The 23,418-nt window shown below is 44.4% G+C and overlaps 1 long non-coding RNA gene across 1 annotated transcript in view; it reads left to right on the top strand.

Annotated features, from left to right (window-relative positions):
• Positions 1–22,037, top strand: part of LOC146206178 (uncharacterized) — a 37,080-nt gene extending 15,043 nt beyond the window's left edge. Inside the window, exons 2-3 of the long non-coding RNA XR_014704373.1 lie at positions 4,886–5,128; positions 21,895–22,037. This is a non-coding gene — a long non-coding RNA (uncharacterized LOC146206178). The remainder of the gene's footprint in view (positions 1–4,885; positions 5,129–21,894) is intronic.
• Positions 22,038–23,418: the final 1,381 nt, after the last annotated feature.

Below are 23,418 nucleotides of genomic sequence, written 5' to 3'. Positions count from 1 at the left end.
AAGTTAGGAACATCTGGTGTGGCATCCGGGCAGGAGTCTCCAGACTGAGGAGGGATGAACGAATCAGAGGGTCGCAGCAGAAGCTGTAATGGCAGCACCTCCCTGTTGATGAGATTCTGAAATGCCGCTCAAGGTGGCAGCATACATCCGAGGGACCTGGGGTTGCCGCCTCACGATCACAGAGGTCCGCCGCAGTTGTGGTGTCCTGGGTAGTCCCGCCAGCAAGCCACATTTGGAGGACATATGTTACGTTGAGGCAGAAAAGGAAAGAAAAATAAAGAGCCTCGGCCCGTGCCACTTAGTATAACGGGCTTAATCCAATTAGAATAAAATGAATAGGGATTAATCCAATAAATAATTTTGCATTGAAGAAATGGAAAAAAAAAAAGGAAAAAGGAAAAAAAAAGAGGAAAAAAAAAGAAAAAAAAATTATCTACTGTCCAGCCCAACCGCCGCCACGGGAACGGGCCAGCAAATAGCGGATTTATTTGATTGCTTGATTTCTTGGATTACTATTTACATGATTATTGCAGTTAACACTGTGATTTAGATATTTACATGCTTCTTGATGATAACATTTTGATTTAGTTGGATGAATAGGGCTTGCTTGAGGTTTCCGGTGACAGACTTGTTTTGGAGATGTCTTGCTTGTAGTTTGGTGGCGCTTGAGTTGGGGATGGGTCCTCCTTGGATGTCACCTATTGCCGCTCAAATGGGTTCTGAAATGATTTAGTGAGGATTAGATTCCCCCCCCCCCCCCCCCCCCCCCGCGTTTGAGTTCTGCCTAACAAGTGTCACCTGGATACATCCCCTCCCCAGGTGTCCCCTAAGGTTTTGTTCCATGTGTATAGTGGCTGATTATATGCAATGATCCTTGGGTATAATGAGAAGGGCTGGTTGTTGGAAGGAGACGTCCTGGAGGCGAGGTTTGTTTGGTGTTAAATGAATTAGTGAGAATTGGTGTTGTTTTTTTTTTTTCCCTTCCTTCTCTTTCCTTCGTTCCCCGTCCTTCTCCCCCTTCCCCCCCCGGCCTCCCCCATCCCAAGGCCGCCCCTCCCCCATTCCCCCCCCTGTTTCCTCTTTCCTTTTTTTTTTTTTTTTTGAAAGGTTATGGAAGGATAGATGTGAAGGAGACGTGAAAGGAGTGAGGGAGGGTAAATAACGTTGACTATGAGTATAATTTATACTATGTAGTTAGGTTATATGATGAGTATATAGTAAATTATTGAGAGGATAATAATTCGGATTTCTAGATCTCCTTAGGAATTATTTGAGAGAGTGTGTTACTTAGTTTGTCTTTTGTCCCTTTTCCTCTCACCTTAGAAAGTGCTTATTCTTTTGGGCTATGTTTGGTTGATTGGTGGGACCCCCATCCGTGATGTTCGGAATTGAAGTTCTGGTAGGTCCCGGGCGTGGTTACTGGCTCCGCCCGGGAGCTGCTTCATTGAACGACTGACCACCCTCGGCTTACCGGTCGTTGATTGAGCGAGCTCACCCGTCTGCTATCCTGTAGTGGGGTAACCAGTGTACATGGTACGAAGATTGGTCATTGCCCTTGCCGAGCCTAGTTGTAGTTGGGGGGCCGGCGGATAGCAGTACTGCGCAGCAGGTGTAACCCAACTAGTTTAGGTCCTGCCACTCGCGCTGATGCCATGCGCTAAGTGAGTGTGCAGCACAGACGTGAGGAAAGAGTAGGAAACCTCTGTGCCACTTGCGGGGCCCATCAAGGGTAACCCGCTCTGGTGGTGTGAAAGGACAACCCAATTCATGCTCTCGCACAGCCAAAGAGGTCCGGAGCGTTTCTGAATGATTCAGCTCAGCGACCGCACACGCAAAGAAGTGCGCAGTCTGATGGTACAGGGCACAGACCAGAGGCAAAAGGACTGCCCTGGTTGCGGGATCAATCTTGTTATCTTTGTCCAGAATTGCCACAACGATCTGCTCATAGATCCTCATGGCGTCAGTGTCTGTGCCAAGCTCCAAGCGGTTGGATTGCGGCGACTCCGAGTCCGCAGTTGTCCGTGGCGGAAGGCCCAAGAGCCCCGAAAGCTGAGAGATGTCTGGTTCCAAATGGGGACTGGCGGAGGTGGAGACAGGGTGGGACTCACGAAGCGCTCCAGGAGGTGCAAGGACATCGGGGTGGTACGAAGTCTGGTCCGCGGCGGAGTTAGGAGCCGCCCGACATGAGGGCGCGTCGCACAGTGACGGTGGGCTGCCTGGAGCAGCCTCGCCGGCCATGGCCAAACAGGCAGCCGGTAGGCCTAACTAGCCAGCAGCCAGAGACCAGAACGGGGAAAAAAACCGATCCAAGGGCATGGGCCGCCAGGAAGAAGGCCACTCGGAGATTTTCCCAGGTCTTACCGGGCTCCTCAGAGTAACATGGGTACCAAGACACCCGGCAATTAATATAAAAGCCAAAAGTTTTCCTGAAATGGGCCTTGCCAACTGGACTGTGTGCGCCTGTGGCAGGATCTTCCTTGAAGATGGCTGAATTGAGTTTCACCTTCATGTGGCGATGTGAGGAACACTTGATGATGATGAAATCGGGGTTTCTTGATGGATTGATGGTTCGGACTCGAAAATATTCGCATTACTCAGCGGCAGGAAAAAAAGGTTAACTACTTATTTACACGCAAATAAAACAAGTAGAAACAAGCAAGGAGAAAACTATTTACATGACTGACCCGTTGATCAGACAAAATCAGCCCTGATTTCACCCAGAGCGCTTACTTTTAAGCCCTCTGTGTCCGCCCTTGGCGGTGACGGCAATCAAAAAGACAACACTTCTCACCAATCGACGATTAGGGAAAGGAGGATAGAGTTTCTGTCAGCTAATCAGACTGGGGAAAGGAGAGGTCCCAAGCAAACATACGAACAGCATTGACGTCACTGCATTCCGAACCTCTGCTTTCCCCTACGTTTTCTTTTCCGCACGTGTGCATAAGGGATCAACGTATGCCGCAGGAGCAATCGCTGAAGGCTCTTGGTAAAAAAAAAAAGTTATCACTGAGGGGTCAAATGCTCGCACCTGTAGCCCAAACGACCATTGGCACCTCATCGCACGCTGGTCAGCCACTGTACACCTGCTTCTGCACAATAGCCCTAAAAAAAAATGTCCACCGGCCACAGAAATGACATTTAACACTGAACACTGCCTGAAGTTGCATGCTGGAAAGGTGTCTCTGGTAGGAATGCAAGACGAGGGGAGAACAAGCGCTCTGCAGTACAGCCGAGCCTCTGTCGTGTGTCCGTGGTTCCACCAATTTGGTAACCCCGTGACTGGAGACAAGTGCACACTGATTGCTACCATGCACCAACCACTCTGTGCGAGAGACCAAATACCACATCCAAAAGTTCAGCGAACTTCACAGCTATAAAAAAATCCACCAAGCAGTTTTTTTGCGGAAGAAGGAACCCAACTTAGAGGGCAGAAAGGCATAATGCCTCTCTGTTAACTTGCCGTTTTCTGTTTCCAGCCGCTTAAATTTGTCGAACAAAATATATATTTTTTGGCTATACTGACGTTCATACAACCGAAAAAGATGCAATTATCAGAGTGAAAATGTATCAAAAACAGAACATTGTTTCTCCAAACACTAGATTATAACACCTCACGGAAAAACAAATGATCACCGGTTGTAAGGTAGTCTGTTGCCTGTTGCTTCGCTATAGTTCCTCACGCCTTGATATTACTTAAATTATCATGTATCTGCTGCATATGTTGCTGGACCAGATAGTATTTCCCAGTCATTAAGAAGCCAAGAAATTGTTAAATGAAATCGAACTTCGCCGAATGCAAGAGATCAAGCAAAAAGCTAGCCTTTAGTTCTGACGTTCATCACGTTCCACATTTTGATAATGACTGTACAGAGATCGAGGGTTATAATATCTTGTGCTCATCACCGTCTATTTAGATTTTATCGACGCATGGGCAAACTAGCGTAACAAATGCATGAATGTACAGTAAGGCGTATCGATCGTCCGTTGTTTTATATGCGCCATTGGGAGTCATATATTTTAAATCTTTTTCTTTGCCGCAACGAATACGTCGGGGAGACAGGCCACTTGTGCCAGCAAAAGCCTGTAGAAGCATATTCACAACGAGAGAAAATATATTTGGTGACTTAACCATTCACTGTCCTGAAAGTATACACTGCAGCTGCCGCCCTCCGACCTTTACAAACACAAGTATAATGGCAAATAGAAAACCAACTTATTCGCGAAATACTTGATGCAGCCATAACCTGTAATCAACAAACAATCTGAATTGTAGCACGCCATCGTATCTCTTTGGAAAGTAGAAATTTTGTCCATCTCTGGATCAATATACAGGGTGTTCAAAATTAGGCTTTATTGGTTTTTAACAAAAAGCAAAATGCCGTATGCTAAAGCCATTTTTGTACATTGGTAATGCAGCCAGGCGGACACAAATTGGGGTATTAATTGTCCCCGTAAACTCAGTAATTAACTAAAATTTAATTAACTTTTTATTGGCTGAAGGTAGCGTTTATATTTATATTGAGAACTTGAAGGCAAATGCTTTTTAGGGCTATTCCAGTTTGTAGAATTTTAGTAAACGCGCCTGTGTCCCGAGATGCGCACGTCTAAAATTTCGTCCCAGTTCGTTTAATTACGCGTGTGAGACGGCGGCTCTCGGTGTGAAGCATCTCCCTCGTGCGACGCAGCTGTTGCATATGACACTCTGCCTTGCAAGGGTGTGCAGCGATCGGCAACGTTAATCATGAATGCGCAATCAGTTCTAACCGTGAAAAGGGGTTTCACATCTGCTTGTCCATGAGGCTGGCACTAGCGTTGCTATCGGGAATAAGGGCACGGCACCTGGACAATTGGCAACATGCCTAAGCCATCATTTCTGCTGTTACAGGTCCTGCCAAGGATTTTTGCCGCAAGCATTTCAACCTGTGGTACGGGTGAAACACCATTTTTCTTTGAGGCACACCATGACGGCGATATCGACGATAACCTGTTCAAGGGGCGTCTTCCGTCGGTGACAGTGACGTCACCAGTGGATCGCCTACAAAAACAACTGCTCGACATGGGAGCATTCAGAGGGCACGGCACCTGGACAGTTGGCAACATGCCTAAGCCATCAATTCTGCTGTTACAGGTTCGTTGTCTGACTAATGTTGGAGATTTTAGGAGTGACAACCATTATCTGCTAGTTCTGCTGTGCCCTAGAAGATATTTGACTGTTTTGAGTGACTCTTGGTCTATGTTATTGTCTTTGTTGGTCTCCGGTGATGTTGAGAAAAACCCGGGGCCTAAGACTGCTGAAATGTTGCAGTTAATTCTAGAAAACCAGGCCAAATCGCATGCTAAAATAGATAAACTGAGAACAGAAATCGAACTGAATGCAAAATACGGTAGGATGATTGGATTTCTTGGTATTGTTGAAGAAATGAACAAATACAGTCTAGAGACCCTTGTTCGTCAACAGGCAGACAGGTTGACTGAATACGAGAAGAAAAGTAGAAGTAATAATATTTTGGTTTTTGGTGTCAAAGAAGCAAAGGACGAATCTGATTTCGATCTGAGGGAAGCAGTGATTCAGAAGGTATTTTATGAAAAATTGGGCGTTCAGGCGAATACTGTAGACAGAATTCATCATATAGGCAAGAAAAAAGCTGGTAACCATAGACCTGTCATTATGCACTTTTTCGACTCTAGAGAAAGAGAGCTGATATTTAAGAACTGCAGGAAGTGAAAGGTGGCCTGATAAGTTTAAGTCAAGACTATGCGAAGGAAACAGTAGCAGTACGAAAAAAAGTTATGGCAAAGCAGTAAAACGGAAAGAGATAATGGAACAAAGGTACAACTGCTATATGATACACTGAAGATTAACCCAGCCAGATAAGATAGGTCGACCTAAAGTTAACAAAAAATCTTCTGGTCACAGTTCGCTATTATCGACCAAATCAAGTGACAATTCCGATGATCATAACGATTTGTCGCAAATATAGCTCAGAATTATTCTGTTAAACGCCCGCAGTGTAGCAAACAAAACAACTGATTTGGAACATTTGCTAATTTCTGAGAACCCTGACCTATTACTAATAACCGAGACCTGGTTACATGAGGGAATTGGTAACGGTAGCATTTTTCCATCTGGCTACCACGTGTTTAGATGGGATAGAAATTCTTAAGGAGGGGGTGTGGCTGTTGTCACGAAATGCACAGTATCTGCAGTCGCTCTTAACTGCAGCCTTTCTGAAATGGTATGGTGCAAGGCTTGTGGGAACGTTGTGCATTTAGTAGGTGTTGTGTACAGGCTGCCTTCTACATCTCCTGAATTTTTGGATGAATTGCTTTTGTTCCTTAACTCTCATGTAAATGAGAACACCAGACTAATAATGGCTGGTGACTTCAATTTGCCACACATTAATTGGGAAACTTTGTGAACAGGAAATGTAGAAATAAGCAGTGCAAATAAAATGATGGAAATTATGTTTACGCATAATATTAAGCAAATAGTAAAAGATTTACAAGGGTTACATCAAGATCACAGTCATTGTTGGACTTGGTTTTCTTAACCAGTAAAGTGGCAGACCACACTATATCTCTCGAGCTGGGCTTATCTAACCACAAGATGATCTGTTTAAGCGTGCTGTTGAACACTCCAGTCCGTAAAAAATCGCATGTTTTAATATGTGTCAAAGATTACAACCGTGCAGACGACACGTCTATCTTAGACGTCTTAGAAGCAAAATTAAATTGGTTTGCAAAGGCATCACACCATGAAAGTGTAGAGGAATTGTGGCAACGCTTCAAGGGCATACTAAGATACTGCATTGACAAATTTATTCCGAAAGCTACGAAAGAAGAAAAATAGAGCAGCATAACTTTCAAACACCAAACAGAAGCTCAAAACAGCATTACTAGATTCGAAGAAAACTTACTTCAATACAACACTGGCTAACATCCTGAAAAGCTCACCGCAAAAGTTCTGGCAATATTTTTCAGCGAGGAAGAAGCAATCGAACAGGTAATGGATGGGAATGATGAGGTGACTGATAAAAATGAAATTGCAAATATGTTTAATGATTTTTTCCAATCGGTCTTTAGTAGAGATACAAATGACATTGAGAGTGACAATACTACAATTTGCACGTTGCCATACTTGATGCACGACATTCGCATCAATAGGGAGGGCATTTGTCAGCAGCTTCTGTCTCTGGACCCAAAGAAATCGTGCGGCCCTGATGAAATACGGGCGGAATTCCTTAAACGTTATGCTGAGTGGTTGTCTTATTACTTGCAAATTTTATTTGAAAAGTCATTGCGGGATTATTCTTTACCTAATGACTGGCGCAGCGCAATAGTAGTTCCGGTTTTTAAAGGCGGTAATCGACTTCTTGTAAAGAACTATAGACCTGTTTCACTCACTTCCGTATGTTGCAAGGTTTTTGAACACATAATAGCTAAACACATCCTTCATTTTTTGGAAATGAACGACCTTTTGTGTCCGTTCCAGCATGGTTTTCGGACTGGCCTTTCGACGGTGACACAGTTGATTGAAACAGTGAACGATTTTTGCAAGGTTATAGACGAACGTCAGCAGGCAGATGTGGTCTGTGTGGACTTCGCAAAGGCTTTCGATAAAGTTCCACATCATAAGCTTCATTTTAAACTGCACAGATTAAGAATCAGTGAAAATATAGTACTATGGATTCAGGCGTATCTAGGTAATCGCTGTCAAGTTGTCAAGATAGAAAGCACACTATCAGATAAGCGTGAAGTTTTGTTGGGGGTGCCACAGGGTTCTGTTTTAGGTCCGCTTTTGTTTTTTTTATACAGTGGACTCCCTTTAATCAAAACTCGACGGGGTCAAGGAAATCTGTTTCATTTATTGGCAGTTTCGTTTAAGGGTTGTGACCCCCAAAGAAACTGTGCAACGTAGTTTGTTTCAGGTTGGCATGCCGCTGCTTCACTAAATAGGCATTCATCTTAGCTAGGCTGCACGTGTGCTCCAAGCAGCCCTCTCGCTCAAAGTACTGCTGAAGTACTTGAACTGCTTGGCTAGCCTCATTAGTCGACACTGGAGAGCTTTGATCGTTATGATGTTCGGTCTCCTCTTCACTGTCATTATCGTTGGCTTCGTCGACTTCCTTCAATATGTCAGTCAAGGTGTCCTCACGGCAGGTGACAGCATCATCATCAATAGCTTCATAATCATCCATGGTCACAGTGCCACACTTGGGAGCCAGTACACTAAAAACAGCTTGTGCTTCAGCAACTTCATCGGGTTCTTCTTGGTCAGCGGCTACTGCTTTGGAAAAGCCCGCATGATGAAAGCAACGTTGAATTGTTGTTGCCGTAACTTCATCCCACGAGTGAGCCAAAATGTGGATGGCAGAGAGGAGGTCTACGGTGTACTCTTTGCCGCTGTCCATACACAGCATCATCCTTTTCAGGACGTGGCGACGGAAGAACACTTTAACATTGCGAATCACGCCCTGGTCCATAGGCTGGAGTACGGTTGTCGTGTTCACGGGAAGGAATTCCAGGTGAATTGAAGTCATGTCTCGCACTTCACCATGCGCGGGGCAATTGTCAACAAAAAACACGACCTTTCTGCCTTTTTTAGTAAACTCTGCGTCCCTCTACCGCAGCCAGGTTTCAAAAATGGTCTGCGTCATCCAGGCTTCATATAAAACCGGCAGGTTTTTGACTCCCTTAAAAACTCGCGGTTTCTTTGCTTTCCCGATAACGAGAAGCTTCAACTTCTCGGACCCGTCCATGTTCGCTCCCACAAGAACAGTGACACGGTCCTTACTGTGCTTACCCCCTGTGCACCTCTCACCTTTAAAGCTGAGAGTCTTGTTAGGCAGAAGCTTATAAAAAAGCGCCATTTCTTCCACGTTGAAGACGTCGCTCGGCTCGTAAATTGCAAGTAGGTCTTGAAGCTTTTGCTGCTGCCAGTCAGAGCAAACATCGTTATCTACCATGGCACTTTCACCTGCTATTGTGCGGAAAACAAGGCCGTGGCGCTTCTTGAAATGGCTTAACCAGCCATTGCTGAATTTGAAGTCTTCAATTTCCATCTGCAGTGCAATGTCTCTTGCCTTCTCCTCCAAAATAGGCCCTGTCACTGGAAGATTGGAACTTCGAGTAGGCTTAAACCACAGGAAAAGTGCCTTCTCGAGGTCCTCATGCTCGGCCAGACGCATCCTTTTCCTATCGGGGGTGAAAGCGCCGCTGTTGTATGCTTTTTCAATCTTGTCACAATCCTTCACAATCCTTGAAAGCGTGCACTTTGGGATGCCATACCTTTTCGCGATAGCTGTTTTCGACTCCTTGGCACACTTCACATCATCAAGAATTTTCATTTTGGCTTTTAAAGACAACGCATTATGGGGACGCTTTCTAGCAGCTTCTTCCATACTACACACCGGAAAGAAGTCACGAAACACAGTCACGGAACAGAGCAAAATGGCGCCCACACAACAAAAAACCACGACCGGCTTTGCAAAAGCAAAGCGTGCAAGGTACTGGATTGGATTGGATTCTGGATATCGACATCAACAAAGACGACTCATGCACAGTTTCGGTTTCGTTTATCCGAGTTGCAAGCAAAATGGGGTTTCGATTGTCAAGCGCGACTCTGCACAGATTGTGTATGAAACCAATTACTTTTTTTGAAATTGTTTCATTTAAGAGGTGTTTTCGTTTATGCGGGTTTCGTTTAGCGCGCGTCCACTGTATATGAATGATATTTTTGCTATCATTGAATCGCCTGCCAAAATGAAACTTTTTGCTGATGACTGTTTAATTTACTCTCCTGTGGCTACCACGGAAGGTCAGATGAATATAAAGTGTCTTCAGTCGTTCTCGTGGTGCCTGAAGTGGGGCATGGAAATAATTACCAAAAATCTACTTACATGCATGTAACAAGGAAGCAGAATGCTATGCTGTTTCAATATAATATCTGAAAATTCTTTAGATGAGGTAAAGTGTTTTAGATACTTGGGAGTAACACTAACACATAATCTGTATTGGCGCACCCATATTGAAAATATCTATTTAAAAGCCTATCAGAAGCTTTGTTTCTTGCGGAGGAAGTTGCCGAATGCGATTAGAGAAATTAAATTGATTGCGTACAAGACATTCGTGCGGCCAATCATGGAGTATGCAAGTGTAGTGTGGAGTCCACATCAAAAGGGTTTAAAGTGAAAACTGGAAAGATTGCGAAGGATTTCGGCACGTTTTATATGTTCTAAATACCGGCGCACTGACTCAGTCACAGAAATGCTAAAACAGTGTCAGTTAGAATCACTAGAAATGAAAAGAACAAAGCAGAAATTGAAACTTTTTTTTCTGATAATGAATGATGAAGTAAAAGTTAATAAACAAAACTAGGTTACACATCCTCTGAAGCGTTGCCCACGAAAAAATCACAGTAAATTATTGGAACCTATTATTGCACATACTGATGTATACCGCCACTCCTTTTTTCCCGATGCAGTAGAAATCTGGAACCAACTTCCAAGCGCAGTTGTGGACAAAACAGAAGTAGAAAAATTTGAGATAGGTGTTAACACATTCTTGGAGCATTACAGTGCAAATCTATAATTCTGTTGTATAGAGTGTACTTTACCGAAAAGAATTGTACTTGTTTTGCATGTGTTTCCTTCCCTGTAATGACCCTCATATAGAGGGTTAACAGTATGAATAAATAAATTAAAAAAAAAAAACAGTATATCATGGCCCATTTTATCTCAACCGTGTTTATACGGCGGCACCAAGCCTAGTTGCTAAGTTGCAAAGCTATCGCTCACTCTAGTCCGCTAGCACAGTGATTGATCGCTTTCGCGCGCCCAGAAAGAAACACTGGCCAAGAACAAAATGTGATCCGCGTCGCCGCTCGCTACACACTCTTGCAAGGCAGTGCAATGCGCAACAACTGCGTCAGAGGTGGGAGGTGCTTCACGCCAAGAGCCGCCGTCTCGCATGCGTAATTAGACTAAGTGGGACAAAATTTTAGACATGCGCATCTCAGGATACAGGCACATTACTAAAATTCTACAAAATGGAATAGCTCTAAAAAGCATTTGCCTCCAAGTTCTTAATATACATATGCACGCTAAATTCAGGCAATAAAAAGTTATTGAATTTTAGCTAATTACTGAGTTTACTGGGACAATTAATGCCCCAATTTGTGTCCGCCTGGCCACATTACCAATGCACAAAAACGGTATGAGCGTACAGCATTTTGCTTTTTTTTTTTTAAATAATCAGTAGTCTTAATTTTGAACACGCTGTATATTCCACCTGACTTAAGCCCAATGCTATACATGCCACCATCAACGATCCCTTTGAAATTTTCAATTTCTTTTGTTCCCTCATCCTATCAGCATTGTGCCTTGTCAATTATTGCCTCAGATATATGACTCCTTTTTAATTTTACTTTTAGTGCCCCATCACGTTTGCAATGAAATCGCCATAGCCATTTTGGTTGTTGACATTTGTTTGCTCGGCGTTGGTTGGGTTTTCAGATTAAGTTGATGTGTTGTTGTCTTTTCCACTTTTGTTTGCTTTGTTGAGGATTTAGCCTTCGTGACAAGTCATTTCATGAGTGGCTGTTATGGAAAATTTCTACTGGTACCTTTGACTATAGGTCACAAAAATGTGCGTGTGTACATCACTTCCTTTTGCAACAATGTAAGCTATGCATTGACTGCTTCAGAAATAAAATGAATAGTTCGAATACCATAGTGAATATATTTGCTCAGTTCAGAAATCATTCTTCTCTGAGCGCAGCATGCTTTGTTCAAAAGAGTTAAACCAACTCATGTTCTTTCAGGCGTCCAGACTACATAGGGGTCTGTTTTGGTCTGGGATTTTCCTTTTTTTTTTTTTTATCTATATAAATGATGTGGTAGTCTTTGAGTAAAAATTTAGGTTATATTGCATGACTGTCATTTATCATGCTGTGCAAAATGATCACTATACATGTTAACAGTGTACTCAGCAACCTATGTTACTGCGTACACTGTTAACATGTTAACATGTCTGCCGACGTCTTGGAAGGGTTTAGCACCATAAATATCTTGGGTTCAAGTTTTCAGTAAACATGACACGGGGTAGATATATTCAACATCTAATATGTATCCTCAAATTCTTAGCCTCATTCGACGTCACTTGCATAAAGTCGCTCCCCCCCCCCCCCCCCCCCCCCCAGAAAAAAAAAAAGCAAAAGAACAGCTTTTCATTACAAATCTGAACGCCATATGCTATTCGCTTGTAACATCCCAGAGAAAAACTTCAACACATCCAAACTCGTGTTACCAGGTTTATTTCTGAGCATGATACTCCCGCAGCAATTTTGCAATGATAAAGCAAACCTTGGCTGGAAAGAGCCAGCTACGCCGCCAACTAGCCGTGAAATTACGGAAATTTCGAAATTTATTCTGCTTTTTGTGAAAAACAAACAAAACAAGAATTCGCACATTTTACCACCATGCTTCATTTATAAGCTATATGCAATCACGAGTTGAAAGTTCTTAGAAAGGGCTGCCAAGTCGGCAGCACATGGTTGATATGATCGCATTTTGCTTGTGAATACAGCCGATGGTAGCGATATATCTGGTAAATATTTTGCCTTCCCTGTAATAGTAATACAGTAGTAGTAAGTGGTTTTATTCGCATAAACAAAAACGGAAGCAAAAAGATGTTCACCAGCACCGATATCTGCTATCTAATCACCAGAAGCACCTATACTGGAGCGGCGGAAATAAAGGGATAGTAAGGAAGAGGGAAAAGAGTTGAGTGACAGGAAGAAAGGACAAGGACTTTTGCCTTTCCTACCTTACAAAATCCCAGTTTTGGTCTGATTATGTTATGGTATATATAACTTTAATGAAATGCCAGCAAACGAGAGCTTGCTTTGTTAACACACCAATAAAATGCAGCGTCAGTCTATCTCCCTTAAAAGCAGGGAGTTATAAATGCGGACAACAATTAGGCATGGCGAGAATTAAAAAAAAAAATGACAACATACGACTAATGCGCTGCAACGACCGGGGCACATCGGAAAGCCTGAGATCGGCCTGTTCCACATCTGTTGAGACCTCCCTGCTGTCTGGCGTGAGCCAAGATCGACAGCCATTTTTATAGGACCTTTCAAGCAGTTTTACTACGTCAGTCTGGGGTCTGTGCTGTACTGGTTGCAAGAATGATCAATTACTTGTATACTTTGTCCCTGTCATGCTATACAATTCGATTTATTGCTGGTCTAGACTGCTATCCATAGTGTTTCCTTTAACTGACAAAATAAACAGTCCCTTCTACGAGAAGTATAAAGGCTGCAGGCCAAATATCAGGGCATTTATTACGATGTTGCAGTCCTTGAAAGGCAAACTGGAAATAATGTACAAAGCTCCCCGTGTCCTTTCTTGCTGTCGCTCCCCTCTGCACATCCCCTCGCTATCCTCTCCCTATATCCCTTTGCTTTCCCGGTCGCAGCTAGCTTACACCAAATTTTAGGCAGGAGTTACCATAGCCGGTAGCACTCTTTTCCTTCCCTTCGTTTGATTATTCAATAAATAACCACTACCACCACCAGTCGTCATATCTAAAGACTTGAGACTGTTAGTGAAAACCGCGTTCAAAGGAACCGCTATGAGGGGTGCCTTTATAATACATCCAAAGGAAAGAATAAAACAAAGAAAGGCCAACTTTGAACGATTAGAGAACCTTATATGAGGGCCATAACTCTGAGAATTCCAGCTCTGGCTCCGGAAATTTTAGAACTAGCAGTTTTGTAATTACGGTTGTTATATGTCCTTTTAATTTCGTTCTGCATTGTTTTATGTGTTCCTATTCTCTTTCATTCGTTTGTATAAAAAGGAGGCAATCTTCAGTGCACAATTTTCTTTTTATTTCAGTTTAGAATGTCGCATACCTTTTTTGGTTTGCCTTTGCAGTGCCCTCACGCCCTTGCCATGCGAATGCTCAGTTCAAAAGGAATGCACAGCAACACGAGTGATCTTTTATGCCTTAAATGAAGGCGTCAGGCATATGAAGTAATTTTCTGAACGGCATTTCTTTCTTTCTGCCGGCTGCAGCTCGGGTGCTTAAGATGTACCAATAGACATTTTTGAAGTAGCACTACTGCGCATGCGCGACGCCTCCTCGGCCGTCACTTTCGCCTGGATTTGAACGAGAACATCTTCGGCGGAAATCCGCCTGGTTGGGTTCTTGAAACAAACGTTTCAGAAACACTATCACCAACCAAAAATATTTATTAGAATCCGACATTTCAGGACCGACTCGCTCCTTTCCTCATGGGCGACTGAAATGCAAGGCCCGTAGTAGCAAGCAGCGGCCTTCGCTTCCCCTTTCCCAACCCTTCGCGGAGTCCAATTGTGTATACGGAGGGTAGCGTCCCTGAATTCTTATTTACTGCTGCTGATGTCATTCGAATGAACCAAGACTCGACGTGTCGTCTTTTGAAAAGATTGGTTTCGACGGCAAGGACGCTCACCTCCTCAAAGACGATTTTGTGGTCGACGCGTTCTCGCAGTGCTCGGCGAGGGGGTTGCTTTCATGCCACGCGAAAATGACGGGAGGTGTTCCCTGCCCATGGTTTTCCGCGAAAGACGTCCCTTGCTTCATCGACGCAACAAACTGTTGCACAATAATTGTGTACAGCGCTAGCATCTTCTAGGCCTTCGAAATGTACGCATTGCAAAGTCCCTGTCTCCCATAGCTCGCCTGAAGCGAGAAGAAGGTTCGTCACCGTCCTGTTGTCAAGGGTAGAGCGGATGAAGGATCGGAGGCGGGAGTGTATCACAGTGGGTCCACAGATGATCACTCGCATCTCTGCCTTGTTAGGCGAGACCAACCCTGCACACTACTGCTTGGAAAATAAGCCCACCCCACCACTGTGAAATAATTTCTCAGCAAGGCAGGAAAATGAGTTTTTGTCCCAGTGCACTGTGTGTATGTGTGTGTGTGTGTGTGTGTGTGGGGAGGGGTGACAAACAATCACTAAAAGAATGAATAAGCCCGAAGCTAATGTTAACCATATGATCAGTGAGCAGCAGCAGGGCCGCGTCCTTCGCTTCCCCTCTTAAGTTAGCTGGCGTGCGGAAGGGAGCTAGCGGGCTAGCATTCCCGGTAACCTGCTTAAAGTCGCCTTTGTGAGCTTGGTGTGATACACTTGAGGTCACTGTTTCACAGCTCACTTCCTCGAAGGCAATCTTATGGTCAGTGCGCTCGCCGTGCTTGGCGACAGGTTGCGTTTGGTGATCTTTGACCGTTATTTATGTGTTGCCGAATTATCAGATATAGACAAGCGTCAGCCCGTGACGTCAGTGGAGATGCGGCGGTGCTGGCGACAGCAGTGACTCTTGTGGTGTAGGCAAAAGCTCGGGTCGTCTGCATTGGATGCGTAGCGCTTGCTTTGTTTTCGGGCATATGATTCCCGATATTCCTGCAAACTGTGGTGCAGTTGGTTGTGCCACAAGGCACAAAAAAGAAACTAGCACCTGTTTTCACATCTTTTTTGCAGTCGGATAAATATGAGAGTGAAGGAGCAGCGGCTTTGAGTGCGACAAGTCGACCCTTTGGCAACGGATTGCCTTCGCGGCTAACGTGCATTGCACTTTTGCAGCTCTCAATTGTCGTAACTCTTTTTTGGCCTCACGACGAATAGCGCAATAACAAACGCCTGCAGCTCGTGCACGTTTTGTTGTATATGCTATATATCAAGTCATGAGAAGCCGCGCTGTGAGTTCCATTCACCTGTGCCCGTGCATGTGTTCGTACAGAAAAGAACACAACAGATTCTGTGAAGGTTACTGCAGTTACCTTGAGCGGTCACTCCAGTGCGATATTGCCGAAACAGGCCCAGTCTTGTGAAGTAGCGAGCTTTTCTGTGAAGGTTACTGCAGTTACCTTGAGCGGTCACTCCAGTGCGATATTGCCGAAACAGGCCCAGTCTTGTGAAGTAGCGAGCTTTTCTCCGTTTTTACTTTCGCGAGATTGAACGAGTAACTCTTCATCACCTTTCCTAGAAATCGAGTAAACATTGTTATGATCCTGCCAAAGTCGCGCAGCATTATTTCTCAGATTACATTTTTTTTTTTAATGTCGTTAGAAACCTGAGGAACGAATAAATATCCACGTACGTACAACTGATCGAGCAGGATATTTAATTATGGTATATGGATTTTAACGTCCCAAAGTGGATTAGGCTATGAGGGGTGCAAAATAAGCAGTATAAGATGACGTGAATTTAAATAAAAATGTTCCAAGTATATTAAAAAAAACATCGGCAGATTGCTTAAATTTCGCGCGATCGTGGAGAACATTGCATTTGCACTCATGCACTTCTCCTATAGAGCAAAAAGAACAAAATAAAAGCATTTTTAAAAGCCTTCATGTACATATATTAACCTGCGAATGATCTTGCCGCGTCTACGCGATGAAACAGACGTGAAGCTTTTTTTTTTATCGACCAGGATAAAACAAATAGCAGTGCACTATCGGCAAATGTTACAAAGAACTATACGATGAAATTCTCTCACTTAAGTTGCAGGTACAGTGGGCTAGAAATATGATTTCTAGTTTCCTATAGTTGCCGGCAATAATTGTTCGTTAGAGTGAAGGTGCTTGGAGCAACGGAAAGTCCATCAAAAGAGTCGTCATATGAAAAACACACTTCCAGTCATTCATATTGTTGTCCTGCTTTCCTGCGTTAGCAATGGGCCCGGGAGTTCAACAGTTTTGACTATTTGTTTTTCTTATTCATTGTGCTTTCTCGTTTTCATTTAACTTAATCAAAACAGCCGCCCACCGTAGCCACGGCTAAGCAAGCCAGTGCAGCTCTTCGCCGGGTAATTCCAGCAGTAACCGCATGAAAAAGTGCTGAATTACTCTCCAGGCATAAACCAAACCATTTCTATGCACAAGCGGAACTTGCGCTTCAGAATATTCGTACGCGCGAACTGGTTTCGAAGGCAGTTTCGCTTGGTGCTATGTAGGCACGCTGCATTTTTGCCTACACCCCATGTCGCTGCCGATCACAGCACCACCTTTGTTTACAAGCATGACGCTTGTCTATAGGACTTTAATGCAATACATATGAGAGGTACTGTGGCGAAAAACGCTTTTATCAAGTTGGATGGAAGAATGGGCAAGAATGAAAGAAGCCATGACGAGAAGTATAGATATGGAGGAAAAAAGGAAGTACATGAAGCAGCGAGAGCGCGTGTCGGAGAGCCGAAAAGTTTAGCAAGGTGAAATATGAGGGTCGACCCGACCCGGCAAACTTCACCTTTCATCCGCTCCAGGAGTACGGTATTGTCGAAAAATGTTCATTAACTGGGAAAAAAAAGGGGGGGGCTATGCAGTAGAACCCCGTTCATACGATTTTCACCGGTCCGAGAAAAAAAAAAAACGTCAGTTCAGTCGTTCAGTCGTGTCCGACTCCTCGTGACCCTATGAACCATGTCACGCCACGCTTTCCGGTCTCTCACTATTTTCCTAACATCACAGTGCCTCGATGATGCCATCTAACCATCGCGTTCGCTGCCTACCCCTTCTCCGGCGACCCTCAACCTTTCCCAACATCAAATCTTTCTCCAGCGACTCCTCTCTTCTCATCAGATGACCAAAGTAGCTGAGCTTTAACTTTAGAATTTGACCCTCCAATGAGCAGTCAGGGTTTATGGTCGACAATATCGACCGATTTTATCTTCTGGCAGTCCAAGGAACTCTCAAGAGTCTTCGCCAACACCACAATTCAAACGCGTCAATTCTTCGGCGGTCAGCCTTTTTCACAGTCCAACTCTTGCATCCATACGTCACAACTGGAAAGCCCATAGCACAAGTAATACGGATCTTGGTTGGCAGACTGTCTCTGCTCTTTACTAGGCGGTCAAGGCTAACCATTGCTCTTTCCCAGAAGCAGGCGTCTCCTAATTTCATGGCTGCAGTCTCCTTCCGAGGTAATCTTGGAGCCCAAGAAGAGAAAATCTGTCACAGCTTCCACTTCTTGTCCATTAATGCTCCAGGACTTGATAGGGCAAGACACCATGATCTTTGTCTTTTTAATGTTCAGTTTAAGCCCAAACTTCTCACTCTCTTCTTGTGCGCGCATCAGGAGTTTCTTGAGTTCCACTTCACTTTCTGCCATTAAAGTGGTATCATCCGCATATCTAAGGTTGTTGATACGTTTCCCAGCAATCTTCACTCCAGCTGAAGACTCGTCCAGACCAGCCTTCCTCATGATGCACTCTGCACATAGGTTAAATAGGCAGGGCGACAGTATGCAGCCTTGCCTCACTCCTTTCTCAATCGGAAACCAATCAGTAAGACCATGCCCAGTTCTGACTGTGGCCTCTTGTCCTTCATAGAGGTTCCTGAGGAGACAGATGAGGTGCATTGGAACTCCCATCTCTTGGAGAGCTTGCCACAATCTGCTGTGATCTATGCAGTCAAACGCTTTCGCATAATCAATAAAGCAGAAGTAGATGGGTTTCTGGAACTCTCTTGCTTTTTCCATGATCCAGCGAAGGTTAGCAATTTGGTCTCTAGTTCCTCTGCCCTTGCGAAACCCAGCTTGCACGTCTGCAAGCTCCCGATCCACATACTGCTGCAGCTTACCTTGGAGGATTTTCAACATCACCTTGCTAGCATGCGAAATAAGCGCGATCGTGCGGTAGTTGGAACAATCTTTGGCACTGCGAATGGGGATGTAAACTGACCTCCTCCAATCCTGTGGCCACTGCAGCGTTGTCCAAATAATCTGACATAATGTATGGAGAATGTTAACAGCGTCATGGTTGAGGTTTTGAAGCAACTCAGCTGGAATGCCATCAATTCCGCTAGCTTTGTTCTTAGCAAGGCTGGCTAAGGCCCATTCAACTTCACTCTTCAGGATGCCCGGCTCGAGATCAGTAATCACAACCGTCTTATGTTGGGTTTGCACATTTGGGTCCTTCTTGTACAGTTCTTCTGTGTATTCCTGCCACTTCTTCTTTATCTCTGAGGCTTCTGTGGGGTCCTTGCCTCGTTTGTCCTTTATCACGCCCAGCTTAGCACAGAAGCTTCCTTTGATATCTTTGATTGTCTTATACAGAGCTCTTGTGTTCCTTAATTGGCTGTTGTCCTCAACTGCTCGGCACTCTATGTTCAGGAAGGCATTCTTATCTCTCCTTGCTATTTTCTGAAAATCCGCATTGAGAACCTTGTATCTTTCTCTTTCCCCCATAACTTTTGCTATCCTCTTTTACTCAGCTATTTGCAAAACCTCTTCAGATAACCAGTTTGCTTTCTTGCATTTCTTTTGCTTTGGAACTACCTTAGTAGCAACTTCTTGTATTATATCACGAGCATCAGTCCACATCTCTTCGGGCTCTCTGTCTTCTAGATCTAATTCTTGAAATCGATTCCTCACTTCCTCAGCATATTCTAATGGAATTTGATCCAGATCATACCTGAAAGGCCTTCTAGTTTTGTGCGTTTTCCTCAATCGAAGCTTAATTTTGGCAACAAGAAGCTGATGATCGGTGCCACAATCGGCCCCAGGCCTTGTTTTTACTGCTTGTATAGCGCTTCTCCATCTCTGTCGGCAAAGAATATAATCGATCTGATTCCTGTACAGACCGTCCGGTGAAGTCCATGTGTACAGGCGCCTCTTGTGCTGTTGAAAATGAGTATTCGCTATAGTCAGGTTGTTTTCTTGACAAAACTCTATTAGCCTCTGCCCAGCTTCATTTGGCTCGCCAAGGCCGAACTTGCCTATAATTCCGGATATTTCTTCACTCCCGACCTTAGCATTCCAGACTCCTATGAGAAAAACGACGTCTGATGATGGGGTGCGGTCTAAAAAGCATTGTAGGTCCGCATAAAATCTCTCAACGTCAGCTTCTTCAGCAGTAGTGGTCGGTGCATAGACTTGGATAACTGTTATGTTGAAAGAGTGACCTTGGATCCGAAGTGAAATCATTCGGTTGTTTTTGTGGTTGTACCCTAACACTGCTTTGCCCATTCTTCTGTTTACTATGAGAGCGACCCCATTCCTTCTCTTGGATTCGTGCCCACAATAAAAGACATAATGGTCGCCGGAGTTAAATTCTCCCATTCCGGTCCACTTGAGCTCGCTGATACCCAAGATATCAATGTTCAATCTGTCCATTTCTCGCTTGACGACATCCAGTTTACCTTGCGTCATAGATCTTACATTCCATATTGCTATGTGATATATCTCCTTGCAACATCGGACTTTCCGGTCGCTTCCCGACACATCCACAACTGAGCGTCCTTTTGGCTTTAGCCCAGCCGCTTCATTCGTCCTGGAGCTACTAGGAATCGCTCTTTGTTCATCCCCAGTAACATGTGGGATGCCTTCCAACCTGGGGGGCTCATCTTCCGGCGCCATATCATTAATAGTATTGTGACTGGCCATAGGGTTTTCGTGGCAGGAAATACTGGAGTGGGTTGCCATTACCTTCTCCAGTGAATCACATTTTGTCAGAACTCTCTGCCGTGACCTGTCTATCTTAGGTGGCCCTACACAGCAGAGCTCACGACTTCATCGAGTTTCGCAAGCCCCTCCGCCACGACAAGGCAGTGATCCATGAAGGGGATTGTTCCTTTAGGTTCCACTAATTCCTATACTCCATCTCGAAGCCGTTTGCAGCACTGCCAAGGGCAGGGCGACCTGGCCCAATCCTGGCACCTCTCACCTCTGCGCCCCACCAATTGTGGGGGGCAGGGGAGATGAGGAATGTATGAGCACTATTTCCTATTATAGTGCGTAGGATCCTAAATGGCACAGGTCACCCTTGCTTTTCACAGGGCTGCTAACAACTTCTGAAAAGGAGTATCAGTTTGTGAAGGAAACATTTTGCTTAATACCTGCTGCAGAATAAAACTGCCATCTTGAAAGTGTTCAGCCTTGTTGACCCTGGCTGCAAATCATAGTGCTCAATTTTGCCTTCTGCACTTTGCATTCAGGCTGGTGGTGATGACTATATGCACTGCAAATACTTGTCCAAGCCTGGCAGCCTTGGAGATGCATTGATGAGTAGAGGCAAATTTGCAGAGATACTGAGTTGCGTTTCAGGTAGAATGAGGTTTCATATTGTTTCAGGTAGAATGAGGGAGAGGAAGATGGTTTACACAGTATGAAGGAGCACTGAACAAGGGTAGAGGGGGGATGCCTCAGTTCTCAGGTTGAGCCAATGCTTCCACAAGTGGACTTGTCTTCGTCTGGGCAAAGGGATCATCACTGGCAGGGGTTTAAATACGATTTGTCTTCTTAAGAAGAAAAGCTGGGGAGGGGGAAGGGGGAGAGAAGAAAGCTCAAGAAGTGTGGAGGTGGAGGATGGGCGAGAAGTAGGTCATGGAGGGAAAAAAAAACTTGAAAACAAAAACTCGGTAGGTATTTCTCAGCCTGGAACCAGGGGTCCTGTGGCCTGCAAAAGAAACAAATGGGGCAGTACTAGGAAAAACTACATTACCAGGTGGATGATTAGTCACCACTTAAGCAGGTTTGGTGCAGATACACCTTCGTACAAAAGGACAGGCTTTGCAAAAGGCCCTTATAAGGAATATAGCTAAGGGAACAATTCTCAAAACTCTGCAAAGGGGAGGGGGGGTTGAGGCACAAAGTAATAGAATTGTAACTGCACAGTGAACCACAACTGACCAACTGACATGCAAAAAAACAAGGTTCGAGGGAAAACTCAAGTAGCAAACGATAAGGAGGAAATGTGTTTGGAGATACATCTGCAGCTTATGCTATTGCGGAGGGAAATAGAGTGTACATGTTCAGTGATCCTTCATATCTAATATTGTTTGTAATAGAGTGTTAAATTTGCTTAGCCTTTTGATAACAGTGCTTTACTTTGGCATATTTTTCAGAAAATCATCCTAATTTTGGCTGCAAGTCCTGCCATAAGAATACTGCTTGGCCCGATGCTGTGCCAGTAGGACCAGATTGGAAACCTCTTGAAGACTGGAAGCAGCATTAATTTCATTAATAAAATTAGCATCAATGTGATGCTTTGTACTTTGAGGCCATTGGTTGCTTTGTATAGGCATGCATCCCACATACTTCAAGGCGCATGCATAATTTAAAGCATTTCATGGACTCATATAAGTGCATGGAGTCTGCCAGATTTATTGCCTGCAGTAATCATAGATTGCTTCTAAGTAGAGGAGGCATCACTTCCGAATATCCTCTATAGATACGCCAACAGATATCCGGCGCGGATCTTCGCAGGAGATTCAAATAATTATTGTACACCCGAGGGAGGTCCGTCGGACGTCCGCGGATCTCCTACGAATATCCGTATGTCCAGAACCGGACGTACACCGAACGTCTGATGTACGTCCGGTGGTTGATTGGGATGTTCTTAGTCACACTTGTGTTCATTTTTTATTATATTTATTTTTAAGCCATGTAATCCCACTGCTTCAGAGTGGTTCCATATTGTGTAATCCAGCATTCATGTTAGCGGTTATGCCAAGCAACAAAGCAGAGCAATTACTGTTACAGCCTTCCGGAGGTGGTGCGTGTTGTTAAAAGTGTCTGTTACTACTTCCAGAGGTGGTATATTTTCACATGGGTAGCTGCTAACACTACTTCTAATGTTTATTTGCTAAAGGCAGTTCCTCTAACTACCTGTGGTGGTAGTGAATGTTAGTAAAAGTAATTGCTCTTACTACCTCCTATAAGTAGAAAATTTTGCTAAGGGTAATTGCTCTCACTACTTGCAGTGGTAGTGAATATTAGTAAAGTTAGTTGCTCCTCTTACTGCCTCCTATAGACAAGCGTCAGCCCGTGACGTCAGTGGAGATGCGGCGGTGCTGGCGACAGCAGTGACTTTCGCGGTGTAGGCAAAAGCCCGAACCGTCTGCATTGGATGCACGCCGCTTGCTGAGTTTTCGGGCATAACTCCCGATATTTCTGCAAGCTGTGGTGTGGTTGACTGCGTCACGAGGCACAAAAAAACTAAATGACACTTGTTTTAACATGTTTCTTGCAGTCGGATAAAGACGAGAGCGAAGGGCAGCGGTGTTGAAAGCGACAAGTAGACTTCGATGACGGATTACCTTCGCGGCTAACGTGCGTTGCACTTCTGCACTGCAACTAGATGAGTTCGTTTGCAATCCTTAATTGTCGTGATTACTTTTCGGCGGCACGACGAAAAGAGCAATAACAATAAACACCTGCAGCTCGTGCCCGTTTCGATATACTATCAAGTCACAAGAAGTTTAGACGCGATATTCCGTGTGCGTATAATCCCGCAGGGAAGCTGCACTAGTTCCATTCTGCAGTATTGCCCGTGCATATATTCACACACAAAAAGAATAAGCTGCTGCGAAGGTAACTGTACTTACCTTGAGCTGTTACTCCAGCGCGATATTGCCGATATAATAGGC

The sequence above is a fragment of the Amblyomma maculatum genome, chromosome 1 (genome assembly GCF_055883805.1).
Source record: "Amblyomma maculatum isolate TAMU_Amacu chromosome 1, ASM5588380v1, whole genome shotgun sequence".
Classification (NCBI taxonomy): Eukaryota; Metazoa; Arthropoda; class Arachnida; order Ixodida; family Ixodidae; genus Amblyomma; species Amblyomma maculatum.
Note: the sequence above shows the minus strand (reverse complement) of the source record. Positions and strands in the feature narration are given on the sequence as shown.